Source organism: Canis lupus, chromosome X (genome assembly GCF_011100685.1).
Source record: "Canis lupus familiaris isolate Mischka breed German Shepherd chromosome X, alternate assembly UU_Cfam_GSD_1.0, whole genome shotgun sequence".
In the NCBI taxonomy this organism is placed as follows: domain Eukaryota; kingdom Metazoa; phylum Chordata; class Mammalia; order Carnivora; family Canidae; genus Canis; species Canis lupus.
In genome coordinates, this window is record NC_049260.1 from 61578544 (window position 1) to 61602835 (window position 24292).

The following is a 24292-nucleotide window of genomic DNA, read 5'->3' on the forward strand; positions in this document are numbered from 1 at the left end:
GAGCAGCTCGGAGGCGGCTCCGGCAGAAGAAGAGGCTCCACACAGAGGGGCTGCGTGGTCCCAGGAGCAGCTCTGAGGGGCTCGGGCGGCGGATCTGCAAAGAGGGGGCTGCCCGGCCGGGAGCAGGAATCCAACAGCACAGGCCCGGGAGCACAGGGTGCCGGGGACACAGCCCAGGATCCGACCTCCCCCTGGGACAGGCAGAGGCCAGGAGGGCCCAGGACAGCAAGAACTCTCCTGCCCAGAGCTGGGCAGATCAGCGGCCCTGCCCCCAGAGCATCCAGGCCCCTGCACACTGAGAGCTCTGTAGTTACTGCGGGAGATGAATCCAGGGCTCCAGAGCTGGCTGCTGCCACTGTGTTCGTTCCTCCTGGGGCCTCACAGGGTAAACAACCCCCACTGAGCCCTGCACCAGGCAGGGGGCAGAGCAGCTCCCCCAAGTGCTAACACCTGAAAAATCAGCACAACAGGCCCCTCCCCCAGAAGACCAGCTAGACGGACAAGTACCAGGGGAAGTCAAGGGACTTAAAGTATACAGAATCAGAAGATACTCCCACGTGTTTTTTTGTGTGTGTGTGTGTGTGTGTGTGTTTTTTTTTTTTTTTTTTTTGCTTTCTGGTTTCGGTTTGCTTCCCCCACCCTATTTTTTCTCTTTCTTTTTTTTCTTTCTCTTTTTCTTCTTTTCTTTCTTTTTTTCTTCCTTTTTTCTTTTACTTTTTCTCTTTTCTTTCCTTCTTTCTCTCATCTCTTTTTCTCCTTTTCCCAATAAAACTTGTTTTTGGTGACTCTGCACTGAGCAAAATGACTAGAAGGAAAACCTCACCTCAAAAGAAAGAATCAGAAACAGTCCTCTCTCCCACAGAGTTACAAAATCTGGATTACAATTCAATGTCAGAAAGCCAATTCAGAAGCACTATTATACAGCTACTGGTGGCTCTGGAAAAAAGCATAAAGGACTAAAGAGACTTCATGAGTGCAGAATTTAGATCCAATCAGGCAGAAATTAAAAATCAATTGAATGAGATGCAATCCAAACTAGAAGTCCTAACGACGAGGGTTAACGAGGTGGAAGAATGAGTGAGTGACATAGAAGACAAGTTGATGGCAAAGAGGGAAACTGAGGAAAAAAGAGACAAACAATTAAAAGACCATGAAGATAGATTAAGGGAAATAAACGACAGCCTGAGGAAGAAAAACCTACGTTTAATTGGGGTTCCCGAGGGCGCCAAAAGGGACAGAGGGCCAGAATATGTATTTGAACAAATCATAGCTAAAAACTTTCCTAATCTGGGAAGGGAAACAGGCATTCAGATCCAGGAAATAGAGAGATCCCCCCCCCCTAAAATCAATAAAAACGGTTCAACACCTCAACATTTAATAGTTAAGCTCGCAAATTCCAAAGGTAAAGAGAAGATCCTAAAAGCAGCAAGAGACAAGAAATCCCTGACTTTTATGGGGAAGAGTATTAGGGTAACAGCAGGCCTCTCCACAGAGACCTGGCAGGCCAGAAAGGGCTGGCAGGATATATTCAGGGTCCTAAATGAGAAGAACATGCAACCAAGAATACTTTATCCAGCAAGGCTCTCATTCAAACTGGAAGGAGAGATAAAGAGCTTCCAAGACAGGCAAGAACTGAAAGAATATGTGACCTCCAAACCAGCTCTGCGAGAAACTTTAAGGGGAACTCTTAAAATTTTCCTTTAAGAAGAACTCCAGTGGAACAATCCACAAAAACAAGGACTGAATAGATATCATGATGACACTAAACTCATATCTTTCAATAGTAACTCTGAATGTGAACGGGCTTAATGACCCCATCAAAAGGCACAGGGTGTCAGACTGCATAAAAAAGCAGGACCCTTCTATTTGCTGTCTACAAGAGACTCATTTTAGACAGAAGGACACCTACAGCCTGAAAATAAAAGGTTGGAGAACCATTTACCATTCGAATGGTCCTCAAAAGAAAGCAGGGGTAGCCATCCTTATATCAGATAAATTAAAATTTACCCCGAAGACTGTAGAGAGAGATGAAGAGGGACACTATATCATACTAAAAGGATCTATCCAACAAGAGGACTTAACAATCCTCAATATATATGCCCTGAATGTGGGATCTGACAAATATATCCATCAATTAATAACCAAAGTTAAGACATACTTAGATAATAATACACTTATACTTGGTGACTTCAATCTAGCACTTTCTCCCCTCGATAGGTCTTCTAAACACAAAGTCTCCAAAGAAATGATAGTTTTATATGACACACTGGACCAGATGGATTTCACAGACATCTACAGAACTTTACATCCAAACTCAACTGAATACACATTCTTCTCAAGTGCACATGGAACTTTCTCCAGAATAGACCACATACTGGGTCACAAATCAGGTCTGAACCCATACTAAAAGATTGGGATCATCCCCTGCATATTCTCAAACCATAATGCCTTGAAATTAGAACTAAATCACAACAAGAAGTTTGGAAGGACTTCAAACACGTGGAGGTTAAGGACCATCCTGCTAAAAGTGAAAGGGTGAACCAGGAAATTAAGGAAGAATTAAGAAGATTCATGGAAACTAATGAGAATGAAGATACAACCGTTCAAAATCTTTGGGATGTAGCAAAAGCAGTCCTGAGGGGGAAATACACCGCAGTACGAGCATCCATTCAAAAACTGGAAAGAGGGATCCCTGCATGGCGCAGTGGTTTGGCGCCTGCCTTTGGTCCAGGGCGCGATCCTGGAGACCCGGGATCGAATCCCACATCAGGCTCCCGGTGCATGGAGCCTGCTTCTCCCTCTGCCTGTGTCTCTGCCTCTCTCTCTCTCTCTCTCTCTGTGACTATCATAAATAAATAAAAATTTTAAAAAAACTAGAAAGAACTCAAATACAAAAGCTAACCTCACACCTAAAGGAGCTAGAGAAAAAACAGCAGACAGATCCTACACCCAGCAGAAGAAGAGAGTTAATTAAAATTTGAGCAGAACTCAATGAAATCGAGACCAGAAGAACTGTGGAACAGATCAACAAAACCAGGAGTTGGTTCTTTGAAAGAATTAATAAGAGAGATAAACCATTAGCCAGCCTTATTAAAAAGAAGAGAGAGAAGACTCAAATTAATAAAATCATGAATGAGAAAGGAGAGATCACTACCAACACCAAGGAAATACAAACGAATTTAAAAGCATATTATGGACAGCTATATGCCAATAAAATAGGCAATCTAGAAGAAATGGACGCATTCCTGGAAAGCCACAAACTACCAAAACTGGAACAGGAAGAAATAGAAAACCTGAACAGGCCAATAATCAGGGAGGAAACTGAAGCAGTCATCAAAAACCTCCAAGACACAAAAGTCCAGGGCCAGATGGCTTCCCAGGGGAATTCTATCAAACGTTTAAAGAAGAAACCATACCTATTCTACTAAAGTTGTTTGGAAAGATAGAAAGAGATGGAGTACTTCCAAATTTGTTCTATTAGGCGAGCATCACCTTAATTCCGAAAAGAGACAAAGATCCCACCAAAAAGGAGAATTACAGACCAATATCCCTGATGAACATGGATGCAAAAATTCTCAACAAGATACTAGCCAATAGGATCCATCAGTACATTAAGAAAATTATTCACCACTACCAAGTAGGATTTATCCCTGGGCCACAAGGCTGGTTCAACACTCGTAAAACAATCAATGTGATTCATCATATCAGCAAGAGAAAAACCAAGAACCATAAGATCCTCATATTAGATGCAGAGAACACATTGAACAAAATACAGCATCCATTCCTTATCAAAACTCTTCAGAGTGTAGGGATAGAGGGAACATTTCTCAACATCTTTCAAACCATCTACGAAGAGCCCACAGCAAATATAATTCTCGGTGGGGAAGCACTGGGAGCCTTTCCCCTAAGATCAGGATCAAGACAGGGATGTCCACTCTCACCACTGCTATTCAGCATAGTACTGGAAGTCCTATCCTCAGCAATCAGACAACAAAAAGGCATTAAAGGTATTCGAATTGGCAAAGAAGAAGTCAAACTCTCCCTCTTTGCCGATGACATGATACTCTACATAGAAAACCCAAAAGACTCCACTTGAAGATTGCTAGAACTCATACAGCAATTTGGTAGCATTGCAGGATACAAAATCAATGCCCAGAAATCAGTGGCATTTCTATACACTAACAATGAGACTGAAGAAAGAGAAATTAAGGAGTCAATCCCATTGACAATTGCACCCAAAAGCATAAGATACCTAGGAATAAACCTCACCAAAGTGGTAAAGGATATATACCCTAACAACTATAGAACACTTCTGAAAGAAATTGAGGAAGACACAAAGAGTTGGAAAAATATTCCATGCTCATGGATTGGCAGAATTAATATTGTGAAAATGTCAATGTTACCCAGGGCAATTGATACGTTTAAAGCAATCCTTATCAAAATACCATGGACTTTCTTTAGAGAGTTAGAACAAATTATTTTAAGATTTGTGTGGAATCAGAAAAGACCCCGAATAGCCAGGGGAATTTTAAAAAAGAAAACCATAGCTGGGGGCATCACAATGCCAGCTTTTAGGTTGTTCCACAAAGCAGTGGTCATCAAGACAGTGTGGTGCTGGCACAGAAACAGACACATAGATCAATGGAACAGAATAGAGAACCCAGAAGTGGACACTGAACCTTATGTTTAACTAATATTCGATAAAGGAGGAAAGACTATCCACTGGACGAAAGACAGCCTCTTCAGTAAATGGTGCTGGGATTTTGGACATCCACATGCAGAAGGGTGAAACTAGGCCACTCTGTTTCACCATACACAAAGATTAACTCAAAATTGATGAAAGATCTAAACGTGAGACAAGATTCCATCAAAATCCTAGAGAACACACGCAACACCCTTTTTGAACTCGGCCACAGTAACTTCTTGCAGGATACTTCCACGAAGGCAAGAGAAACAAAAGCAAAAATGAACTAATGGGACTTCATCAAGATATGAAGCTTTTGCACAGCAAAGGATACAGTCAACAAAACTGAAAGACAACCTACAGAATGGGAGAAGATATTTGCAAATGACGTATCAGATAAAGGGCTAGTTTCCAAGATCTCTGAAGAACTTATTAAACTCAACAGCAAAGAAACAAACAATCGAATCATGAAATGGGCAAAAGACATGAACGGAAATCTCACAGAGGAAGACATAGACATGGCCAGCATGCACATGAGAAAATGCTCTGCATCACTTGCCATCAGGGAAATACAAATCAAAACCACAATGAGATACAAACTCACACCAGTGAGAATGGGGAAATTAACAAGGCAGGAAAACAGAAATGTTGGAGAGGATGCGGAGAAAAGGGTACCCTCTAACCCTCTTACACTGTTGGTGGGAATGTGAACTGGGGCAGCCACTCTGGAAATGTGTGTGGAGGTTCCTCAAAGAGTTAAAAATAGACCTGCCCTACGACCCAGCAATTGCACTGCTGGGGATTTACCCCAAAGATACAGATGCAGTGAAATGCCGGGACACCTGCACCCCGACGTTTCTAGCAGCAATTTCCACAATAGTCAAACTGTGAAAGGAGCCTCAGTTCCATCGAAATATGAATGGATAAAGAAGATGTGGTTTATGTATACAATGGAATATTACTCAACCATTATGAATGACAAATACCCACCATTTGCTTCAACGTGGATGGAACTGGAGGGTATTATGCTGAGTGAAGTAAGTCAATCAGAGAAGGACAAACATTATATGTTCTCATTCATTTGGGAATATAAATAATAGTGAAAGGGAATAGAAGGGAAGGGAGAAGAAATGGGTAGGAAATATCAGAAAGGGAGACAAAACATAAAGATTCCTAACTCTGGGAAGCGAACTAGGGGTGGTGGAAGGGGAGGAGGGCAGGGGATGGGGGTGAGTGTGTGACGGGCACTGAGGGAGGCACTTGACGGGATGAGCACTTGACGGGATGAGCATTCTGTATGTTGGCAAATTGAACACCAATAAAAAATAAGTTTATTATTAAAAAATAATATAAAATAAAATAAATGGTGTTGTTTAACTAGATTACCACATGCAGAAAATTGGGTGTGTATCTTATATCACTCACAAAAATGAACTCTAAAAGGATCAAAGTTGTAAACATAAGGCCTTAAACTGTAAAACACCTAAATGAAAACATAGGGGAAAGTCCTTGACATTGGTCTTAACGGTGCTTTCTTGACACCGAAAAAACACAAACAAGAAAATAAAATATCAACATGTAGGACTAAATTAAAGTTAAAATGCCTGCAAGGCAAAACAATAAACAAAAGGAAAAAAAAAAGCAACCCAGAGAGAATCGGATCAAATTTTGGCAAACTATGTTATATATCAGAAAGGGGCTACTATTCAAAATTTATGAAGAGCCCATAAAATTCAATAACAACAACAAAACCCCAAACAAATTAAAAACTGGGCAGAGGAACTAAATAGACATTCTTCAAAAGAAGACATCCAAATAGCTAACAGCTACATGAATAGGTGCTCAACACTGCTATTCATCAAAGAAATGAAAATTATAATCAAGATGAGATAATAACCTCATACCTGTCCATGACAATCATCAAGAAGAAAAGTAATGTTGGTGAGGAAATAGTGAAAAGAGAACATTTGGGCAGCCTGGGTGGCTCAGCGGGTTAGCGCCGCCTTCAGCGCCTGATCCTGGAGACCTGGGATCAAGTCCCATGTCAGGCTCCCTGAATGGAGCCTGTTTCTCCCTCTGCCTGTATCTCTGCCTCTCTCTGTCTCTCTCTCTCTCTCTCTCTGTCTCTCATGAATAAATAAATAAAATCTTTTTTTAAAAAAGGGAACATTTGTGCAAAGTTGGTGGGATTGTTAACTGGTTCAGCCACTCTAGAGAACAGTATGGATCTTCCTCAAAAAATTAGATACAGAACTATCATATGACCCAGCAATTACACTACCAGATTTATACCCAAAGAAAATAAAAACAGATTATTGAAGAGACATATGCACTCTCATGTTTATTACACCGTTATTTACAATAGCTGAGATCTGGAAATCTGGAAATAACCTGTCTCCTCAATGGTTGAACGGATAAAGAAGTGGTGAGATATAGATACAGATATAGATTTAGATGATATAGATATAGATATTAGTATATTTTATATATGTTATTTTATATTTTATTTACATCATATATTCCATTTATATTATAATATATAAAATTATCTATATTATATATTTTTATTTTTATTATATAATATACAATATGTGTTATGTATATTATGTTATATAATATATAATATGTGTTATATATATTATATATTATATGTGTTATTATATAGTGTATATAGCACACAATAGCATTATATTGGGTTATATATGTATCCAATATAATAATATATATTATACATGTTATGTGTTATAATATATATTACATATAGCATCCAATATAGTATTATATATATATATATATCCAATATAATACTATTGAGCTGTGAAAAATAGAAATTCTGCCATTTGCAACAACATGGATGGACATTGAGGATATAATACTAAGTATGATAAGACAGAGAAATACAAATACTGTATAGAATCTATTATATGTAGAATCTAAAAAAGACAAGAACTGAATGCAGAAAGTCAGATAGTAAAATGGTAGAACCAGAGAAATTAGGGGTTAGGGAATGGGAAAGATGATGTTTAAGGATACATACTTGCAACTAGTAGATAAGTTAGTCCTGGAGACCTAATACACAATAGAGGGGTTATAGACCACAAAAATGTATTATAAACATTAAACTTGCTATGAGACTAGGTCTTAATTTTTCTTAACAACAAGAAGAAAAGATAATTGTATGATGCTTCAAAAGTATTATCTAATGCTATAATGGTGATCATTTTGCAAAATAAATGTATCAAATCAATATGTTGTATACCTTAAATTTACATTTTGTATGCCAAATATATCTCAGTTATATATATATTTTTTTGAATGGATAAATAGAAAATGAAGATAAATAAGTTGAACTCAGTTACACAGCATTCTAGTATTCTATAACAACTGACAACTTTGGTTGTATGCAATAAAGAGGTAAGGGAAGAAAAGTGGTTTGGGAAACTAGAGGAAAAGTAAGGATTATTAGAACCACTAGAGAAGCTTAAATATTGAGAAAAGGCATTTCTTTTTTTTAAGATTTTATTTATTTATTCATTCATGAGAGAGAGAGAGAGAGAGAGAGAGAGAGAGGCAGAGATACAGGCAGAGGGAGAAGCTGGCTCCATGCAGGGAGCCTGATGCGGGACTTGATCCCGGGACTCCAGGATCATGCCCTGGCCGAAGGCAGGCGCTAAACCACTGAGCCACCCAGGGATCCCTGAGAAAAGGCATTTCTAATAATAAAATATACTTAATATAAATCATTTTAAAGTTGTTTTTGTCTTCTTTCTCTATATATGAAAGGCCAGCATTACCCTGATACCAAAAGCAGATAAGAGTCCACTAAAAAGTGGAATTGCAGGCCAATATACCTGATGAACATAGATGCAAAAATTCGCAACAAAATACTAGCTTACTGAATCCAACAATACGTTAAAAAGTCATTCACCACAATCAAGTGGGATTTATTCCTAGGTTGCACGAGTGATTCAATATTCACAAATAAATCAACATACCTCACATCAATGACAGGAAGAACAAGAACATATGATCATTTGAATAGATGCAGAAGAATCATTTGATAAAGTCAAAAATCCAATCATGATAGAAGCCTTAAAAATGTGGGTTTATTTTTTTTCTATTTTTTGTTTGTTTATTTGAGAGAGAGTGAGAGCATGAGTGCGGTAAGCAGAAGAGGGAAAAGTAGACTCCTCACTAAGCAGGAAGCCAGCGTGCCAATCCTAGCACCCTGAGATCATGACAAGATGAAGGTAGACACCCAATGACTGAGTCACCCAAGCACCCAACAAAGTAGGTTGAGGGAACATACCTCAACATAATAAAGGACATTTATGAATAATCCACACTTAACATCATCCTTCATCTGGAAAAGCTCTGTTTTTCCCCTAAAGTCAGGAACAAGACAAGGCAGTCCACTCCTACCTCTTTTATTCAACAAAGTACTGGAAGTCCTAACCACAGCAATCAGAAAATAAAAAGAAATAAAAAGACATCCAAATTGGTAAGGACACAGTAAAACTTTCACTATTTTCAAATGACATTATACTATATACAGAAAACCTAAAAGACTCCACCAAGAAAAAAATAAAACATACTAGAACTGATAAACGAATTCAGAAATATCACAGGATACAAAATCCACATACAGTAATGTATTGCATTTCTATACACCAAATAATGAAGCAGAATAAGGAGAAATTAAGAAAAAAAATCCCATTTACAATTACACCAAAAGCATTAAGATTCCCCTCAATAAACCTAACCAAGGAGATGAAATCCATGAACTCTGAAAACTAGAAAACACTGATGAGGGAAATTGAAGATTTCATAAAGAAATGAAAAGATATTCCATGGTCACACGTTGGAAGAACAAATACTGGTAAAATGTCTATACTACTCAAAGCAATGTACCCATTTAATGCAATCCTTATCAAAATACCAACAGCAATGTTCACAGAGCTAGAACAATCCTAAAATTTGTATGGAACCACAAAAGACTCTGAATAGCCAGACCACTTTTTAAAAAGAAAAGTAAGATTTCTCTTCATGTCTTTTGCCCATTTCATGATTGGATTCTTTGTTTCTTTGGTGTTGAGTTTAAGAAGTTCTTTATAGATCTTGGAAACTAGCCCTTTATCTGATACGTCATTGGCAAATATCTTCTCCCATTCTGTAGGTTGTCTTTCAGTTTTGTTGACTGTATCCTTTGCTGTGCAAAAGCTTCTTATCTTGATGAAGTCCCAATAGTTCATTTTTGCTTTTGTTTCTTTTACCTTCGTGGATGTATCTTGCAAGAAGTTGCTGTGGCTGAGTTCAAAAAGGGTGTTGCCTGTGTTCTCCTCTAGGATTTTGATGGAATCTTGTCTCACATTTAGATCTTTCATCCATTTTGAGTTTATCTTTGTGTATGGTGTAAGAGAATGGTCTAGTTTCATTCTTCTGCATGTGGATGTCCAATTTTCCCAGCACCATTTATTGAAAAGACTGTCTTTCTTCCAATGGATAGTCTTTCCTCTTTTATCGAATATTAGTTGAAAATAAGGTTCAGGGTCCACTTCTGGGTTCTCTATTCTGTTCCATTGATCTATGTGTCTGTTTTTGTGCCAATAGCATACTGTCTTGATGACCACAGCTTTGTAGTACAACCTGAAATCTGGCATTGGGATGCCCCCAGCTATGGTTTTCTTTTTTAAAATTCCCCTGGCTATTTGGGGTCTTTTCTGATTCCACACAAATCTTAAAATAATTTGTTCTAACTCTCTGAAGAAAGTCCATGGTATTTTGATAGGGATTGCATTAAACGTGTAGATTGCCCTGGGTAACATTGACATTTTCACAATATTAATTCTGCCAATCCATGAGCATAGAATATTTTTCCATCTCTTTGTGTCTTCCTCAATTTCTTTCAGAAGTGTTCTATAGTTTTTAGGGTATAGATCCTTTACCTCTTTGATTAGGTTTATTCCTAGGTATCTTATGCTTTTGGGTGCAATTGTAAATGGGATTGACTCCTTAATTTCTCTTTCTTCAGTCTCATTGTTAGTGTATAGAAATGCCACTGATTTCTGGGCATTGATTTTGTATCCTGCCACGCTACTAAATTGCTGTATGAGTTCTAGCAATCTTGGGGTGGAGGCTTTTGGGTTTTCTATGTAGAAAGGACAAACAGTGTATGTTTTCATTCATTTGGGGAATGTAAATAACAGTGAAAGGGAATATAAGGGAAGGGAGAAGAAAAAGACTCCTAACTCGGGGAAACGAACTAGGGGTGGTGGAAGGGGAGTAGGGCGGGGGATGGGGGTGAATGGGTGACGGGCACTGAGGGGGGCACTTAGCAGGATGATCACTGGGTGTTATTCTGTATGTTGGTAAATTGAACACCAATAAAATAATTAATTTATTAAACAAATAAAAATAAAAAGAAAAAAGAAAAAAAGAAAAGAAAAGTAAATCTGGAGGTATCATAATTCTGGACTTCAATTTACATTACTAAGCTATAGTAATCAAAACAGAATGCTACTGGCGCAAAAATAAACACTTAGATCAGTGGAACAGAATCAAAAACTCATAAATCAAACCACAACCTTAGTGTAAATTAATTTTCAACAAAGCAGGAAAAAATATCCAATGAGAAAAAGGCCAGTCTTCAATAAATAGTGTTAGGTAAACTGGACAGCAACATGCAAAAGAATGATCCTGGACCACTTTCTAATACCATATGTAAAAATAAATTCAAAATGGATTAAAAACCTAAATGTGACAACTGAAACCATAAAATTCTAAAAGAGAACACAGGCAGTAGCTTCTTTGACATTAGTCATTGCATGTTTTTTTTTCCTACATATGTCTCCTGAGGAAAGGGAAACACTAGTGAAAATAAACTATTGGGACTTCCTGAAAATAAAAATCTGCTGCACAGTGAAGGAAACAATCAACAAAGGCAATCTACTAAATGGGAGAAAATATTTGAAAATGACATATCTGATAGAGGGATAGTATCTGAAATATATAAAGAACTTATACAACTCAACATCCAAAGTACAAATTATCCTATTAAAAATAGGCATCTTGATTAAGTCCTGATAGTTCATTTTTGCTTTTATTTCCCTTGCCTTCATAGATGTACCTTGCAAGAAGTTGCTGTGGCCAGGTTCAGAAAGGGTGTTGCCTGTGTTCTTCTCTAGGATTTTGATGGATTCTTGTCTCTCATTTAGATCTTTCATCCATTTTGAATTTATCTTTGTGTATGGTCTAAGAGAATGGTCTAGTTTCATTCTTCTGTACATGGCCATCCAATTGTCCCAGCACCATTTATTGAAGAGACTGTCCTTTTTCCAGTGGATAGTTTTTCCTGCTTTGTCGAATATTAGTTGACTGTAGAGTTGAGGGCCCATTTCTGGGTTCTCTATTCTGTTCCATTGATCTATGTGTCTGTTTTTGTGCCAGTACCACACTGTCTTGATGATCATAGCTTTGTAGTACAACTTGAAATCTGGCATTGTGATGCCCTAGCTCTGGTTTTCTTTTTCAATAGTCCCTTGGCTATTCAGGGTCTTTTTTTAAAGATTTTATTTATTTATTCATGAAAGAGAGAGAGAGACAGGCAGACAGACAGACAGACAGACACAGGCAGGGGGAGAAGCAGGCTCCATGCAGGGAGCCTGATGTGGGACTCGATCCTGGGTCTCCAGGATCAGGCCCTGGGCTGAAGGCGGCACTAAACTGCTTCGCCAACTGGGCTGTCCTCAGGGTCTTTTTGATTCTACAGAAATCTTAAGATGACTTGTTCCAACTCTGTGAAGAAAGCCCATGGTATTTTGACAGGGATTGCATTGAATGTGTAAATTGCTCTGGATAGCATAGTAATTTTCACAATATTAATTATTCCAAGCAATGAGCATGGAATACTTGGGGCACTTGATGGGATGAGCACTGGGTGTTATACTATATGTTGGCAAATCGAACCCCAATAAAAAAGATGTAAATAAATAAATAAATAAATAAATAAATAAATAAAAAGGCAGAATACATGAACAGACATTTCTTCAAAAAAACATACAGATGGTAAAGAGACACATGAAAACATGCTCATGTTAATCATCATCAGGGAATATTACTCATCATCAGGAAAATGCAAAGCAAAACTACAGTAAGACATTGCTTCACATATGTCAGAATGACTGAAATAAAAAATGCAAGCAACAACTGATGTTAAAGAATATGTGGAGAAAAATGAACTCTTGTGTGTTTTTGTGAGAATGCAAACTGGCACAGCCACTGTGTAAAACAGTATGGACGTTCCTCCAAAAATTCCAAATAGATCTATTTGGAATCTATTATCCAATAGATCTATTGGATCTATTATCCAGCAATGAACATTCTGGGTATCTACCCCTAAAATACAAAAACACTAATTCAAATAGATACTTGCACCCCTATATTTATAGCAGTATTATCTACAATAGTCAAGATTTGGAAGTAGCCCAAGTGTCCATTAATTAATGAGTGGATAGAGAAGGTATGATATTATTTTATATTACTATATTATTCAACCATAAAAAAGAATGAAATTTTGCCATTTGCAATGATATGGATGGAGCTAGAGAGAATAATGCTAAGTGAAATAAGTCAGAGAAAGAAAAATACCATTTGACTCCACTCATATGTGGAAGTTAAGAAACAAAACAAGTGAGCAAAGTGAAAAAGAGAGAGACAGAGTGATAAATTAAGAAAGAGACTCCTCATTTTACAGAATAAATTGATGATTACTAGAGGGGAGGTGGATAGGATCATGGATGAAACAGTTGATGGGAATTAAGCAGTGTACTTGTGATGAGAACTGCATGATGTATGGAATTGTTGAATTATTACACTGTACATTTGAAACTATTATAATGCTGTGTGTTCACTAACTGGAATAAAAACTTAAAAAATAAGATCAATTTAGACCATGCAAGTGGCAAAAAAAGAAATACCTACATGTTTGTCAACAGATGAATGAATAAAGAAAATGTGGTATACACACACAATGGAATATTATTTAGTTTTTTAAAAGAAGAATATCCTACCATTTACCTTAACATAGAAGAACTTGGAAGGCATAGTGCTAAGTGAAATGAGCCAGACAGAGAAAAGTAAACACTGCATGGTATCACTTTTATGTGGAATCTAAATAAAAAAATCAAATTCATAGAAACACAGAGTAGAAAAGTGATTGCAGGGGTTAGGGGGCAGACGGAAATAAAGAGTCTGTGAAGGTTCACAAACTTCCACTTATAAGACAAATAAAGTCTGAGAATCTAATGTATATAACACAATGACTATGGTTGATAATATTATTGCATAAGTGAAATTTGGTAAGAGAGTAGAACTTAAATATTATCATATCACTAAAAGAAGTAAATATGTGTTGTGATAGATATCTTAATTAACACAATGGAGAGAATTCTTTCACAATATATACATATGTCAAATCATCACATTGTACATGTAAATATCTAATAATTTTGTCAGTGATACCTCAGCAAAGCTGAAAAAAACCATCATTGACAAAACATTTGCTAGAAATTCTAGGCAGGGTAATAAAGCTAGCAAAATAAATGAAAGTTCTCCAGATTTGAAAATAGTTAATAAAACTATCCCTGTGTGTGCAGCATATGATTGTATATGTAGCAAATCCCAATTTAGAAATTACTAGTTCTTTTTTTAAAACAATCATTTATTTATGATACAGACAGACAGACGACAGACACAGGCAGAGGGAGAAGCAGGCTCCATGCAGGGAGCCTGATGTGGGACTCGATGGCGGGTCTTCAGGATCAGGCCCTGGGCTGAAGGCTGTGCTAAACTGCTGAGCCACCCAGACTGCCCAAGTATTAGTTCTAATAAAATACTTAGCCCAGTTGTGTAATACAAAACTTATGTGCAAAACTATATTTTCTTTCTATACACTAACAATGAAAAACATAACAATAAAATTTAGAAAATATTTTTAAAAGCTTCAAGAAAAACACTTAGTGATAAATTTAAAAAAGAATTGCAAGATTTGTACAATAGAAACTAAAAAAAACTTATTGGAAGAAATTAAGGAAGATCTAAATAAATGATCTTGAATTGGAAAATTTCATACTGTCAAGATAGCAATTCTCCCAAAATCAATCTATAGATTTAACACAATACTTACTAAAATCCCAGGGTTTTATTTTCTGAAATTTATAAGCTTATCTTAAAATAAATAAGGAAAAATTAGGGATCAATAATATCTAAAACAATCTTGAGTATGTAGAACTAGAGTGACAGTCTTGCACTTTTCAATTTCAAACTTAATACATAACTATAGTAATAAAGACTGTGTGGCGCTGGCATAAAGATAGATATATAGATCAATGGAATTTAATCGAGGGTAGAAGTAACCTTACATATTTATGGTCTATTGATTTTCAAAAAGTTTGCCAAGATAATTCAATAGAAGAAAAAAAAGTCTTTTCAAATATAATGCTGAGACAACTGAATATCTACATGCAAGAGTGAAGCTCTATCTATACCTTATACCAAATACAAAAATTAACTAAAAATAGATGAGATACTTAAATGCTAGGAGCTGCAATTGTAAAACTATAAGAAGAAAGCATAGGAGTACTTCTTTTTGATCTTATATAGACAATCATTTCTTCAATATGACACCAAAATCAAGAAAAAATATATAGATTGTACTTCATCAAAATTCAAACATTTGTGCTTGGAAGATCAGTATCAGTAATGTGAAAAGACAATCCAATGAATGGGATAAATATTTGCAAATCATACACTTGGGAAGGAATTAGCATCTCAAATATTTCAATAATTTTTATAATTCAATAATAAAATATTTACTAACTCAATTAAAATGGGCCTATTATTTGAATAGGCATTACTACAACAAAAATATACAAATGACCCAAAAGCATATGGAAAAATGCTGAATATCATTAGTCATTTGGAAATATAAACTGAAATCACAAGACACAATTTAATGCCCATATATGGTTTTTTTTAATAATAAATTTATTTTTTATTGGTGTTCAATTTGCCAACATACAGAATAACACCCAGTGCTCATCCTGTCAAGTGCCCCCCTCAGTGCCTGTCACCCATAATAAAACATATTAGCAAGTGTTTGCAGGATGTCAAAATATCATAACCTTCAAACAATACTGATGGGAATGTAAAATAATGCAGCTACTTTGGAAAAAATTTTTACAATTCTTCAAAAATTTATATGTAGAATTACTCCAAGATTATCTACCAATGACAACTGGAAAACATGCTAACAAAAATTTGCGGGTAAATGTTGATTCCAACAATACTGTCGAGTCAAAAAGCAGAAAAAAAACGAATATCCATTAACCGATGAACGAAAAAACAAAATGTGGCATATCCATACAATGGGATGCAATTTGACTATAAAAATGAATGAAATACAGCTACATACTGAAACATGGATGAACTTTGAAAACAAAATGCCTAGTGAGATAAACCAGTGTGAAAATGTCATGTATTTTATGAGTCCAGTTATATGAAATATCCAGAATAGGCAAAAGCTGAGACAAAAAGTAGATTAGTGGTTTCTAAAGACTCTGTGTGTGAGGGAATGGGGAATGACTGCTAATGGGTATGAAGTTTCTTTTCGGGGTGATGAAAATCTTCTGAAATTAGACAATGGTGATTGTTGCACAATTTTTTGCAATATACTAAAAACCACTAAAAAGTTAACTGTAGTGTTATTTATAAAGCTATTGATTTCTTATCAGAATCACTGATTCTGTTTTTCCCTCTCTCATTCATTCCCTGCATAACTATTTTATGAACATCTTTTAAATGTCTGAAAATATACTAGACATTGAGAACATTGACTCTAGTTGGATTTGAGTATCCGCACAAATCCTTATAACGCTTCGCAGTGGATACTGATTATTGATACCAGTCCTTATCTGGTAAGCTGATTTTTGGTTGATATGACCAGCAACAGATTCCCTAAGACATCCACAAAAAGAATGGATATTTGGGTGGTCTTTTCAGAATAAGGCTCATTGAGCATTCAGAAATCAGAAACCTCTTCCTGTAACTTAAAAAATCACTTGACTACATCAAAAAATTTCCTTCATGAATTTTGTCATATAAAATTAATCCCCTTCTGTTTAGCACTCGATAAAATACTTTTTCAGATGATTTCAAACAGTAGCCTCAAAAAAAAATAGCTATGTAGAATATCCCATTCACATATGATGAAACGAAGGCTCTAAGAAGGTAAGGAATTCACCAAATGTTGTCATCCTTAATAGCAAGTAACAGTGATTGCACTAGAATCTGCTTTTTTTTCTTTAAATTCTGAAATAATCATTCTTTTCTCTATACCAGTAACTTTTTATTTTAGTATCATAACTTGTACATTCAAAAATATGGGTTTTTTAGTCTTTTTTTTGAATTGATGAAGTTGATTAATTTATTTTTTTTCTTTTTTATAATAAATTTACTTTTTATTGGTGTTCAATTTGCCAACATACAGAATAACACCCAGTGCTCATCCTGTCAAGTGCCCCCCTCAGTGCACGTCACCCAATCACCCCCAATCCCTGCCCTCCTCCCCTTCCACCACCCCTAGTTCGTTTCCCAGAGTTAGGAATCCTTATGTTCTGTCTCCCTTTCTGATATTTCCCACACATTTCTTCTCCCTTCCCTTCTATTCCCTCTCACTATTATTTATATTCCCCATATCAATGAGACCATATAATGTTTGTCCTTCTCCGATTGACTCATTTCACTCATCATAATACCCTCCAGTTCCATCCACGTCGAAGCAAATGGTGGGTATTTGTCATTTCTAAAGGCTGAGTAATATTCCATTGTACACATAAACCACATCTTCTTTATCCATTCATCTTTCGATGGACACCAAGGCTACTTCCACAGTTTGGCTATTGTGGACATTGCTGCTATAAACATCGGGGTGCAGGTGTCCCGGCATTTCATTGCATCTGTATCTTTGGGGTAAATCCCTAACAGTGCAATTGCTGGGTCTTAGGGCAGATCTACTTTTAACTCTTCGAGGAACCTCCACATAATTTTCCAGAGTGGCTGCACCAGTTGACATTCCCACTAAAAGTGTAAGAGAGTTCCCTTTTCTCCGCATCCTCTCCAAAATTTGTTGTTTCCTGCCTTGTTAATTTTCCCCATTCTCACTGCTGTGAGGTGGTATCTCATTGTGGTTTTGATTTGTATTTCCCTGATGGCAAATAATGCAGAGCATTTTCTCATATGCATGTTGGCCATGTCTATATCTTCCTCTGTGAGATTTCTCTTCATATCTTTCGCCCATTTCATGATTGGATTGTTTGTTTCTTTGGTATTGAGTTTAAGAAGTTCTTTATAGATCTTGGAAACTAGCCCTTTATCTGATACGTCATTTGCAAATATCTTCTCCCATTCTGTAGGTTGTTTTTCAGTTTTGTTGACTGTATCCTTTGCTGTGCAAAAGCTTCTTATCTTTTTTTTTTTTAATTTATTTTTTATTGGTGTTCAATTTACTAACATACAGAATAACACCCAGTGCCCGTCACCCATTCACTCCCACCCCCCGCCCTCCTCCCCTTCTACCACCCCTAGTTCGTTTCCCAGAGTTAGCAGTCTTTACGTTCTGTCTCCCTTTCTGATATTTCCCACACATTTCTTCTCCCTTCCCTTATATTCCCTTTCACTATTATTTATATTCCCCAAATGAATGAGAACATATAATGTTTGTCCTTCTCCGACTGACTTACTTCACTCAGCATAATACCCTCCAGTTCCATCCACGTTGAAGCAAATGGTGGGTATTTGTCATTTCTAATAGCTGAGTAATATTCCATTGTATACATAAACCACATCTTCTTTATCCATTCATCTTTCGTTGGACACCGAGGCTCCTTCCACAGTTTGGCTATCGTGGCCATTGCTGCTATAAACATCGGGGTGCAGGTGTCCCGGCGTTTCATTGCATTTGTATCTTTGGGGTAAATCCCCAACAGTGCAATTGCTGGGTCGTAGGGCAGGTATATTTTTAACTGTTTGAGGAACCTCCACACAGTTTTCCAGAGTGGCTGCACCAGTTCACATTCCCACCAACAGTGTAAGAGGGTTCCCTTTTCTCCGCATCCTCTCCAACATGTGTCAGCGCGGAGCCGACGCCCGAGCCCCTCCGAGCTGCTCCGGTCGTGCGGCATGTGCTGCAGTCTTTTCGGGAGCTTGGAGGTGGGGTATGGCGCACTGTCCTGGGCACGCAGGTGTCTGTTACTGTCCCGGGGAGCCTGAGGGCATCCCCGCCCTCCTGGGTCCTGCTCCACCTCCCTGGAGCCTCTTTCCGCCCGGGAAGGTCGGTGCAGCTCCTGCTCCTCCGGGACGGGGCTCTCCTGTCCTGGGGACACTCGCCCCGGCCTCAGCCCGGCTCCTCGCGGGCCCCTCCCCCTTGGAGGCCTTTGTTCCTTTATTTCTTTTTCCCCGTCTTCCTACCTTGATAGAAGCGCGAACTCTTCTCACTGTTGCATTCCAGCTGGTCTCTCTTTAAATCTCAGGCCGAATTCATAGATTTTCAGGATAATTTGAAGGTTTTCTAGGTAGTTTGGTGGAGACAGGTGATTTGGAGACCCTACTCTTCCGCCATCTTGCTCCTCCCCAAAAGCTTCTTATCTTGATGAAGTCCCAATAGTTCATTTTTGCTTTTGTTTCTTTTGCCTTTGTGGATGTATCTTGCAAGAAGTTACTGTGGCCGAGTTCAAAAAGGGTGTTGCCTGTGTTCTCCTCTAGGATTTTCATAGAATCTTGTCTCACATTTAGATCTTTCATCCATTTTGAGTTTATCTTTGTGTATGGTGAAAGGGAGTGGTCTAGTTTCATTCTTCTGCATGTGGATGTCCAATTTTCCCAGCACCATTTATTGAAGAGACTGTCTTTCATCCCATGGATAGTCTTTCCTCCTTTACTGAATATTAGTTGACCATAAAGTTAAGGGTCTACTTCTGGGTTCTCTATTCTGTTTCATTGATCTATGTGTCTGTTTTTCGGCCAGTACCACGCTGTCTTGATGACCACAGCTTCGTAGTACAACCTGAAATCTAGCATGGTGATGCCCCCAGATATGGTTTTCTTTTTTAAAATTACCCTGGCTATTCGGGGTCTTTTCTGATTCCACACAAATCTTAAAATAATTTGATCTAACTCTCTGAGGAAAATCCATGGTATTTTGATAGGGATTGCATTAAACGTGTAAATTGCCCTGGGTAACATTGACATTTTCACAATATTAATTCTGCCAATCCATGAGCATGGAATACTTTTCCAACTCTTTGTGTCTTCCTCAATTTCTTTCAGAAGTGTTCTATAGTTGTTAGGGTATAGATCCTTTACCCGTTTGGTTAGGTTTATTCCTAGGTATCTTATGCTTTTGGGTGCAATTGTAATTGTATTGCACCCTTAATTTCTCTTTCTTCAGTCTCATTGTGAGTGTATAGAAATGCCATTGATTTCTGGGCATTGATTTTGTATCCTGCCACGCTACCAAATTGGTGTATGAGTTCTAGCAATCTTGGGGTGGAGGCTTTTGGGTTTTCTATGTAGAGTATCATGTCATCCACAAAGAGGGAGAGTTTGACTTCTTCTTTGCCAATTTGAATACCTTTAATGCCTTTTTGTTGTCTGATTGCTGAGGATAGGACTTCCAGTACTATGTTGAACAGCAGTGGTGAGAGTGGACATCCCTGTCTTGTTCCTGATCTTAGGGGAAAGGCTCCCAGGGCTTCCCCACTGAGAATGATATTTGCTGTGGGCTTTTTGTAGATGGCTTTTAAGATGTTGAGGATTGTTCCCTCTATTCCTACACTCTGAAGAGTTTTGATCAGGAATGGATGCTGTATTTTGTCAAATGCTTTCTCTGCATCTAATGAAAGAATCATATGGTTCTTGGTTTTTCTCTTGCTGATATGATGAATCACATTGATTGTTTTACTAGTGTTGAACCAGCCTTGTGTCCCGGGGATTAATCCTACTTGGTCACGGTGAATAATTTTCTTAACGTACTGTTGGATCCTATTGGCTATATCTTGTTGAGAATTTTTGCGTCCATGTTCATCAGGGATATTGGTTTATAATTCTCCTTTTTGTTGGGGTCTTTGTCTGGTTTTGGAATTAAGGTTATACTGGCCTCATAGAACGTATTTGGAAGTACTCCATCTCTTTCTATCTTTCCAAACAGCTTTAGTAGAATAGGTATGGTTTCTTCTTTAAACGTTTGATAGAATTCCCCTGGGAAGCCATCTGGCCCTGGACTTTTGTGTCTTGGGAGTTTTTTGATGACTGCTTCAATTTCCTCCCTGATTATGGCCTGTTCAGGTTTTCTATATCTTCCTGTTCCAGTTGTGGTAGTTTGTGGCTTTCCAGGAATGCGTCCATTTCTTCTAGATTGCCTAAATTATTGGCGTATAGCTGTTCATAATATGTTTGTAAAATCATTTGTATTTCCTTGGTGTTGGTAGTGATCTCTCCTTTCTCTTTTATGATTTTATTAATTTGAGTCTTCTCTCTCTTCTTTTTAATAAGGCTGGCTAATGGTTTATCTATCTTATTAATTCTTTCAAAGAACCAACTCCTGGCTTTGTTGGTCTGTTCCACCATTCTTCTGGTCTCGATTTCGTTGAGTTCTGCTCGAATTTCAATTAACTCTCTTCTTCTGCTGGGTGTAGGATCTGTCTGCTGTTTTTTCTCTAGCTCCTTTAGGTGTAAGGTTAGCTTTTGTATTTGATCTTCCCAGTTTTTGAATGTATGCTTGTATTGCGATGTATTTCCCCCTCAGGACTGCTTTTGCGGCATCCCAAAGATTTTGAATGGGTGTATCTTCTTTCTCATTAGTTTCCATGAATCTTTTTAATTCTTCCTTAATTTCCTGGTTGACCCTTTCATCTTTTAGCAGGATGGTCCTTAACCTCCACGTGCTTGAGGTCCTTCCAAACTTCTTGTTGTATTTTGTTCTAATTTCAAGGCATTATTGTCTGAGAATATGCAGGGGACGATCCCAATCTTTTGGTTTTGTTTCGGACCCTATTTGTGTCCCAGTATGTGGTCTATTCCGGAGAAAGTTCCATGTGCACTTGAGAAGAATGTGTATTCAGTTGAGTTTGGATACAAAGTTCTGTAGATATCTGTGAAATCCATCTGGTCCAGTGTATCATTTGAAGCTCTCGTTTCTTTGGGGATGTTGTGTTTAGAAGATCTATCGAGTATAGAAAGCACTAGATTGAAGTCACCAAGTATAAGTGTATTATTATCTAAGTATGTCTTAACTTTGGTTATTAATTGATTGATATATTTGGCAGCTCCCACATGCGGGGCATATATATTGAGGATTGTTAAGTCCTCTTGTTTGATAGATCCTTTAAGTATGATATAGTGTCCCTCTTCATCTCTCACTACAGTCTTCGGGGTAAATTTTAGTTTATCTGATATAAGGATGGCTACCCCTGCTTTCTTTTGAGGACCATTCGAATGGTAAATGGTTCTCCAACCTTTTATTTTCAGGCTGTAGGTGTCCTTCTGTCTAAAATGAGTCTCTTGTAGACAGCAAATAGATGGGTCCTGCTTTTTTATCCAATCTGAAACCCTGCGCCTTTTGATGGGGTCATTAAGCCCGTTCACATTCAGAGTTACTATTGAGAGATATGAGTTTAGTGTCATCATGATATCTATTCAGTCCTTGTTTTTGTGGACTGTTCCACTGAACTTCTTCTTAAAGGGGAATTTTAAGAGTCCCCCTTAAAATTTCTTGCAGAGCTGGTTTGGAGGTCACATATTCTTTTAGTTGCTGCCTGTCTTGGAAGCTCTTTATCTCTCCTTCCATTTTGAATGAGAGCCTTGCTGGATAAAGTATTCTTGGTTGCATGTTCTTCTCCTTTAGGACCCTGAATATATCCTGCCAGCCCTTTCTGGCCTGCCAGGTCTCTGTGGAGAGGTCTGCTGTTACCCTAATACTCCTCCCCATAAAAGTCAGGGATTTCTTGTCTCTTGCTGCTTTAAGGATCTTCTCTTTATCTTTGGAATTTGCAAGCTTCACTATTAAATGTCGAGGTGTTGAACGGTTTTTATTGATTTTAGGGGGGGATCTCTCTATTTCCTGGATCTGAATGCCTGTTTCCCTTCCCAGATTAGGAAAGTTTTCAGCTAGAATTTGTTCAAATACATATTCTGGCCCTCTGTCCCTTTCGGCGCCCTCGGGAACCACAATTAAACGTAGGTTTTTCTTTCTCAGGCTGTCGTTTATTTCCCTTAATCTATCTTCATGGTCTTTTAATTGTTTGTCTCTTTTTTCCTCAGTTTCCCTCTTTGCTATCAACTTGTCTTCTATGTCACTCACTCGTTCTTCCACCTCGTTAACCCTCGTCGTTAGGACTTCTAGTTTGGATTGCATCTCATTCAATTGATTTTTAATTTCTGCCTGATTAGCTCTAAATTCTGCAGTCATGAAGTCTCTTGAGTCCTTTATACTTTTTTCTAGAGCCACCAGTAGCTGTATAATAGTGCTTCTGAATTGGCTTTCTGACATTGAATTGTAATCCAGATTTTGTAGCTTTGTGGGAGAGAGGACTGTTTCTGACTCTTTATTTTGAGGTGAGGATTTCCTTCTAGTCATTTTGCTCAGTGCAGAGTGGCCAAAAATAAGTTGTATTGGGAAAAGTCGAAAAAGAGAGGAGAGAAAGGAGAGTAAAGAGAAAAAGAAACAAGAAGAAAGGAAGAACAGAAGAAAAAATGCAAAGAAAAGACAAAGAAAAAGAAAGAAAGGGGAACAAAGGGGGGTGGGGGAAGCAAACAGATATCAAAACGCAAAAAAACAAAACAACAAACAAACAAACAAACAAAACCCCACGGGGGCGTATCGTATCTTCTGTTTCTGTATACTTTAAGTCCCTTGACTTCCCCTGGAACTTCTTTGTCTGTTGGTCTTCTGGGGGAGGGGCCTGTTGTGCTGATTTTTCAGGTGTTAGCACTTGGAGGAGCTGCTCTGCCCCCTGCCTGGTGCAGGGCTCAGTGGGGGTTGTTTACCCCGTGAGGCCCCAGGAGGAACAACCACAGTGGCGGCGGCCAGCTCTGGAGCCCTGGATTCAGCTCCGGCAGTATCTACAGAGCTCTCCGTCTGCAGGGCCTTGAGACTCCAGGGTGGGGCCGCTGATCTGCTCAGCTCGGGGCAGGAGCGTCCTTGCTGTCCTGGGCCCTCCTGGCCTCTGCCTGTCCTGAGGGGAGGCCAGATCCTGGGCTGTGTCCCCGGCACCCTGTGCTCCCGGGCCTTTACTGTTGGATTGGCGCTCCCGCCGGGCAGCCCCCTCTGCGGAGTCGCCACCGGAGCCCCACCGAACTGCTCCTGGAGCCGCGCAGCCCCCTCTGTGCAGAGCCTCCGCCCGAGCCCCTCTGTGCTGCTCTGGGTCCAGCTGTGCGCTCTGTAGCCCTTAGGGAGCTCAGCGCACTCTCTTGGGCGAGCAGGTGTCTGTTAGTGTCCCAGGGAGCCTCAGGGCATCCCCGCCCTCCTGGGGTCCTGCTCTAACTCCCTGTGAGCCC